Below are 6,614 nucleotides of genomic sequence, written 5' to 3' on the forward strand. Positions count from 1 at the left end.
TAAAAAATGCTTCTGCAGTTTATGTGTTTTTACATTAATCAAGCACTTTTTGTGTAATTTATTTGTTTATATTCCATAAACTAAACCAAATACTGTTTTACAAAATAGGGTTAATGAAATGAGAATTACATGTCAAGAAAATTCCTGATAACAAATTTTACTTTTGTGAAAGTATGAACAATAGTAATAAAGGGATTATGGGAATAAATAGTCAAAAAAAACACATGATCAGAAGTTTGGTTCAGTGATCTAACTGTACAATACGTGGACCTAATGGATTACTGAGGCAGAGCTTTGAGGCCTGTTTGATGCTGTCGTTGGAAATATAATACAAATAATATACATGTGTTTATGTAAACAGCATTTATTTATTTATTCAAGATTAAAGAATGAGAAAAGACTGCTGAAACCACCATCAGGTAGTGACCAGCTGAGCCTTTAGCCTCTTGCTAACAGCTCCGGTAATGCCAACCGTCAGTCTAGATGTAAGCACAGGTGCTGCTTGGCAGTCCTTCCTCTGCCAGTGCCGAGGCACAGGCTGCAGGGTCATCAGCTGGGAGCCATCTTTCTTAGATGTTGCAGCCCATTACTCTCGCTTCATCTCTGGGTGGTGGGGCAGTGGTAGAGACGTGTCCCTACCACTCCCTGCAGCCTGCTCAGGATCCTTCTTTCCCCTACGCCTTGTTCTTTATCTGGAGTAAGAGCCAAAAAGTCCCTTGCTTTACCTCCTCTGCCAAGTCTTACATAGCTTGCTTTTTTTTGTGGCCGGTTAAACCGAGCGTTTTGAAAAGTCATTGTGTGGATGCTAGTGTGTAACCTCTGCACCCTATTTCCCCTGGGAAAGTGATGGCTCTCCACCCAGCTTTCGAGCTCGCAGCTACAGTTCTGCGGACCTTTCTCTCTTTACCTCATGTGCCTCATGACCTCTTCTTCCCAAGGCACAGCTAGCTCTACCACGGTGACTTTTCTAGCAGGAGCTAGAGCTCTGGGCGTAGAGATGTTGATCTGGGAGGGAATTTCAGCTGGCGGACAAGGTCGGCTGCGAGCTGCCACTCGCCTCCTAGTGAAAGGAGTGACTGTTCCTTCCCTGTACAGTGCTTCACCTCTCCTCCCTGGCCTGCCAAACTGGATCCACCTCTGGGCTGCAGGTGTGTGGGTCTTATTTCTGCCCAGTCTGCGGCTCTCCAGTATCTCTGCCAGCTTGCGCAAGACCCTGTCATGACGCCATTAACAGCTGCCCTGGGACAATGGGATGCTCAAAGAACAATGAGATGGTGATGAGGAGTGGCTCTGTAGCTGTCAGGAGACATCGGGTCTCTGCGTCACGTGAGTGTGTGGTGTCATTTCCGGTTTTCTTTACTTTGTCTACAGCACGGTCTTGTCGTTAGCTCTTGGCTATCTTTGTGGTTTTCTCCGCTCCTCGGACTTTCTCTCTTTTCAAACTCACCATCCTATCTATCTGCAGTAGTTTTCACCAAGCACTCTGCCTTTTTTCCACAAGGGTGAACACTTTTTTCGGTGTTTTGACGACTGTTTTCTCTGTTAGCCTTTAGCTCCCTAGCACTGGCAATGTCTCTCCACACTAGCTCTCACACTGACTCTTCCTCTGGAGGCGAGGGTTACTGAGTTAGAGACGCAGCTCCACACTGAAGCTACATCACATGTAGCCAGCCAGCCCCCTGTAGTCGGTGCGGGCCATCTAAGCTTAGCCCACCCCCCTACAAATCCCGAGCAGCCGGGATGCAGTGGCTGGGTATCCATGAGAGGGAAACATAGCCATGAAAGGGAAACATAGCCATAAGCTCAAAAATTGCACACCGAATAACTGGCATGTTCACATTTCTTATAAATGTGCCCCTCTTAGCAACACACCTGCTAAGAAACGTAACACTCTGGTGATTGGTGACTCTGTAGTAGGAAATGTGAAATTAGTGACGGCAGACACCATAGTCCAATGCCTCCCAGGAGCCAGCGCGGGCGACATTGAGGGAAATTTAAAACTGCTGGCAAAGGATAAATGTAGATTTCGTAAGATTGTAATACATGTCGCCGTTAATGGCTCCCTACGCCGCCAGCCGGGAGTCATGAAGGTTAATGTGGTGTGTGCACTGGCCAAAACTATGTCTGACTCAGTAATTTTCTCTGGCCCCCTGCCAAATAGGGCAAATGGTGAGATTGTTAAGCTGCATTTTCTCATTCAACCGCTGGCTGTCAAAATGGTGTCCAGATAATGGCGTTGGCTTCGTTGATTGAGTGGGATTTTGTGGGATTCATTGCGTTTCCCTTTTTTTTTTTTTTCGTTGCTAGGCGCTGCCCAAGTAGTTGCCTGTTGCAGCAGCTCTCTTTTCTTTGTCTGTTTCTTGTATTATTTATTTTTTTCATCTCTTTTTTGTCATCTTTGTATTTGGAGTGGATCATTACTTTGTATGGTTCATTATTGGTCATGGACGCCAAACTTTTTGTGGCTTCGGCGATATTTTTACTACTTTTCTCCTGTGTTTGTCTGGAGATCCTACATGTAACCATGGCTGCATTGTTTACTTGTGAAATTAGCTGTTAGCAGCCTGCAGCATGTCAGTGCTAACTAGTTTAGGGCTTGATGATTTCCCTCAAAGTGAGGAGGATGAGGTGAGGACCACGTGCTGGTTCTCGGGTGTGAGCCAGGAGGTGACGATGTGGACCTGCCCTTCCATCTATCGTTGTTGGGAACATGAGATCTATCTCCAGTGGGATGAACAAGCTAGCCGTGCTAGCCCAGTGGCAGAGGGGCTGCCGGAGGGCAGAGTGGTATCGTGCTGTTCATGGACGTGGCTGACGGAGCTGACATCGGACGCCAGCGCCACATTGGAGGAGCTTCGCCTGCTGTGAGCAGACACGATCCAGGAGACAGAGACTGAACAGACTGCTGAGGAGGCTGTGGAGACTGGCTGGGCTGGAGAGTGGAGGACGGGATGTCGTCATCTATTTTCTTATTGACCTTTTTGCACTTTCTATACACTTTCTTACTTTTGTTTTCTTGATTGCTGCTGTGACTCCTGAATTTCCCCTCGGGAATAAATAAAGTATTTTCTTTTCTATTCTATTTTATTATATTCTATTCTATAACTGGCGATCTTTCTGGGGCAAGCCTGGTCTAATTACCCGAGATGGCGTTCATCCCCCTCTGTATGGCGCAGCTCGTTAAACCCGAAATCTGGCTGATTTTATTAGTTTACTCATCTGACATCTCAGAGTGGAGACCAGGCAGCAGAACTGTAGTCCTACACGCTCCTCTGCTTTTCCCTTGATGCAGTTTCCCAGCCACTCCTACTGTAACATAGAAACTGTGTCTGTCCCTCGACCGAGACCCTTTTCCTATAATAATAATAATAATAACAGAATAGAAATAGAATAGAGTAGAAAATACTTTTATCCCCGAGGGGAAATTCAGGAGTCACAGCAGCAATCAATAAAACGAAAGTAAGAAAGTGTATAAAAAGTGCAAAAAGGTCCACAAGAAAATAGATGAAGACAGCCTGTCCACCACTCTCCAGCCCAGCCAGTCTCCACCTCCACAGGGTCCAGGACTGAGCCTCCTCAGCAGGCTGTTCAGTCTCTGTCTCCTGGATCCTGCCTGCTCAACGCAGGCGAAGCTCCTCCAATGTGGCGCTGGCGTCCGATGTCAGCTCTGTCAACCACGTCCATGAACAGCACGATGCCGCTGGGCTAGCACGGCTAGCTTGACCATCCCATGTTCCCAACAACGATGGGTGGAAGGACAGGTCCACGTCGTAACCTCCCAGCTCAAACCCGAGAACCAGCACTTCGTCCTCACCTCCTCCTCCTCACCTCCTCACCTCAAGGGAAATCATTGAGCCCTACACTAGTTAGCATTGACATGCTACAGGCTGCTAACAGCTAATTTCACATGTAAACAATGCAGCCATGGTTACATGTAGGATCTCCAGACAAACACAGGAGAAAAGTAGTAAAAATATCACTGAAGCCACAAAAAGTTTGGTGTCCATGACCAACAATGAACCATACAAAGTGATGATCCAAAAAAAAAAAAAAAAGTGTCAAAAAAAAGTATTGATAATAAAAATAATAATAATGATAATAATAATAATAGTAATAATAATAATAAAGGAGTGAATTATGATAATCTTATAAAAATTAAAACTTCGGATGCAGATAAACCACATGATGTTAGAAGTCACTCGTGGTTTATTAAATATTGGATCTTTATCCTCCAATGCTAAGCTAGTTAATGAACTTATATCTGATAACTATATTGATTTACTTGCTCAGACTGAAACCTGGCTGTGTGAGGGTCAATATGTCAGTTTAAACGAGTCCACTCCTCCCAGTCACCTTAATACTCACAACCCTCGAGACACAGGCCGTGGGGGGCTATTTTTAACTCTAGCTTCAATATTAGCACTAGACCTAAACTAGGCTATAGCTCTTTTGAAAGTCTTTAATTTAGTTTCTTGCATCCAGCTGTAAAAACTTCACAACTGATTTTGTTTGTTATCGTCTACCGGCCTCCTGGCCCATACTCTCAATTTCTCTCAGATCTTCCCAACATCATTCTTCTTTCAGATAAAATCAACATCGTTGGTGACTTAAATAACTATGTGGACGTCATTGATGATAATCTTTGTATTGCCTTCATGTCATTACTGGATTCTTTCAGTTTCACACAGTCTGTGAACCATCCTACTCATTGCTTCAACCACACCTTGGATCTTATTCTTACACATGGCGTGGAACTTGTCAACTTGGCTGTCTTACTGCAGATTCTTCTTCTGTGGGATCATTTCTGCATTACTTTTGAAATCTTGCTGTCGGATTTTACACCTGCGAATAAAGTCATCTTGTCCAGGAACTTGTCTGACAGAGCCATAGACATTTTCAAGGAAGCTATACCTGCTGCCTTGAATTCTTGCTCTACTTTTGCAGAGTGCCCTTATGTTCCCTTTCAGCTTGATCAACTTGTTGAGGATACCATGGGTTCTCTTCAAGCCGTCCTTGATTGGCTGCAGTAGAACCTTTGACTGAACTTTCTCCTCAGATGTCTGTCTAACATGAGTCTGGCTCTGTCCAAGGTTTCTTCCCGTTTAAGGGAAGTTTTTCCTTGCCATTGTAACTTGCTAAATGCTGCAAAGTCCTGTACTCATGGTGGATTAAGATGAGATAAGACTCCTTATTAGGGCTGTGTATTGATAAGGTTTTAATGATTCCAATGCCTTATCAATCCCTGCTTATCGATCCAATTCCTTATCAGTTCTCTTATCAATTATCACTACAGAAAAATAAGAACTATGTGATTACAGATATAGTAAAAAAGGTCCCTTTATTTTTTTTCTTTTGTTTCAATGATAGTTATTATTATTATTATTATTATTATTATTATTATTATTATTATTATTATTATTATTATTATTATTGTTATTATTATTATTATCATTGTAATCATTTATTTATGTTATTTATGTTAATTAGTTAAAGCTGTATCCTTTCAATCCTGTATTTTTAATACATACATAGCGAGTGCCCTGGTCGGGGCACCCCATTCTAAAATATCTAGACACACCCCTGCATGTCAGCGCAAATCTCTCTGCAGGTACGATATGTTGCTTCGCTCATCAAAAGATAGATTTATGCTGAACAGAGGGTTCAACTCATGGATTAGAGGGAGTTACAATGCAAAATGGGACTTTACTTTCCCCAGGTAAGAGTCAAACAACTCCCCAAGCATGCAACGCGTCTCTGTCTCTCTCCAGTTAAATTAATGCGGATCGCCCATCTGCGTCCCGTCTGTTTCTCCGCAGTCACAAACAGGATGAGCGCAGACGTTTGTCACAAAATACTCAAAGGGCACGTAAAAATAATAAAAGCCATTATAGAAAGTTGTGCTCTACAAAGCCAGCAGTGTGCCTGGACATATCGTTGGCTTCTAATCCCTCCAAGACCGACATGTCAGTCCGAGACCCATCGAGAACGGGAGACCCCGAGACCAAGACAAGACCGAGACCAAAGACTGTCGAGGCCGTGACAAGACGGAGACCACGAAAAAGTGGTCTCGAGACCAAGACCGGTCTCGAGAACTACAACCCTAATTTCTGCATCGTCTTTTTTTGGTGCAACTTAGAGGTCTAGCAGCAACAACAAAAAGCACATGGAACGACGTCACCGTGCATTGCCCGTGGGGTGCGTTCGTTTGCTGTGTTAGCACACCCCGGGAGGAATTGATAGGAGAACCGAAATTGAATTTTACCAGCAATTCCAAGGAATTGGTTAACTGCGGACCCGGTTCCAAATTAAAGCCGGTTATCAATGCGCAGCCCTACTCCTTATCTTGTCTTGATGTAGGGTTTCTGTTAATAAAATTTTATTAAAATTTACAGATCTAGACCTGTTAATGTTTTTGTAAAGTGTCTTGAGATTGATTGAGAAAGTTTGTTTTGGTGAGGTTCTGGGGACTAGGGAGTAGATTGTAGGTGGCCCAGATCTGCAAGCTCAGTCTGGCCTGAAGGATCCTCCACGTCAGCCCAAGTAATGGTCCTGTTGGTCAGAGCTTCTCAATTGGTCCATCTGCCTTGCTGGTACTGGCTGTTGACAGTTGTAAC

This window comes from Halichoeres trimaculatus, unplaced genomic scaffold (genome assembly GCF_033239565.1).
Source record: "Halichoeres trimaculatus isolate MK-OKI-2021-1 unplaced genomic scaffold, fHalTri1.1 fHalTri1_scaffold_13, whole genome shotgun sequence".
In the NCBI taxonomy this organism is placed as follows: Eukaryota; Metazoa; Chordata; class Actinopteri; order Labriformes; family Labridae; genus Halichoeres; species Halichoeres trimaculatus.